Genomic DNA, 1,306 nt, shown 5'->3' with positions numbered 1-1,306 from the left:
GGAAATAGTTCAATAGGAGGTACTACATCTTTTGGTCTAGTTATAAACCATGAGTATTTATTCCTCCATATATTGTCAGTCCATGCCCTTCCTTTTTATCTTCCTCCCTTCCTTTATAGGGATTTGCTATTTATATTATTGATCCATAAGAATTATTTTAGCAAATCAGTCCTTGGTCATAATTAATACAAATTATATTTAATCATTCCCTCATTGTTTTTTATTTAAGGTTTTTGTCACACAGAAGACTTTACACTTAAGGTAATAAAATTTGTTATCTTACACCTTCTGACGTTGAGGTATTCTATCTTAAATAATGTGGAGAAATAGTATCTTCAAATGTTGGTATTTGTAATTCTCTTTTCTCACTGCCATGTTTAAGACCATATTTCCAGTCAGTCACAGTCATCTACATAATGCAGATAAATCTTCTGAATAGAAATACAAAAATAAAGTTAAATCCTCAACTCCTCCCCCTCCCAGTGAGGTCTTCAACATTAAAAGGGAAGAAGCAAAGGGAAACTCGACGTAGATCTTGTTTCACTATAATAACTCGGAGAGGAAATGGAGAGAGCTACAAACACTACCTGCTGCTAACATGGTCTTAAGGAGGCACAGATCTTACAGCCCTCACATAATCTAACTTGAAATGGACCACAGACCTAAATGTAAAATGCCAAACTATAAAACATCAAGAAGATAACATAGGAGAAAACCTAGATGACTCTGGATATGACAATGCCTTTTTAGATAAACCATCAAAGACACCACCCATGAAAGAAATAATTGATAAGCTGGACTTCATTAAAATTAAAAACTTCTGCTCTGCCAAAGACAATACTGAGAGAATTAGAAGACAAGCCACAAACTGGGAGAAACTGTTTGCAAAAGACACATCTGACAAGACTGTTGTTAAAAACATATAAAGAACTGTTAAAACTCAATAATAAGAAATCAAACAACTCAGTTAAAAAACAGGCCAAAGACCTTGACATCTTACCAAAGATATACAGATGACAAGCATATGAACAGATGCTCCACATCATATCTCATCAGGAAAAGGGAAATTAAAAAACGAGGTAACACTAGACACCTATGAGAATGGCCAAAATTCAAAATACTGACAACACAAAATACTAACAAAGATGTGGAGCAACAGGAACTCTCACTCATTGCTGATGGGAATGCAGTATGGTACAGCCACTTTGAAAGACAGTTTGGCAGTTTCTTACAAACTACATATCCTCTTACCATATGGCGCAGCAATTGTGCTCTGTAGTCTTTACCCACAGGAGCTGAAAATGTG

The sequence above is a fragment of the Lontra canadensis genome, unplaced genomic scaffold (assembly GCF_010015895.1).
Source record: "Lontra canadensis isolate GAN:19392208 unplaced genomic scaffold, GSC_riverotter_1.0 scaffold90, whole genome shotgun sequence".
NCBI classification, from domain to species: domain Eukaryota; kingdom Metazoa; phylum Chordata; class Mammalia; order Carnivora; family Mustelidae; genus Lontra; species Lontra canadensis.
Note: the sequence above shows the minus strand (reverse complement) of the source record.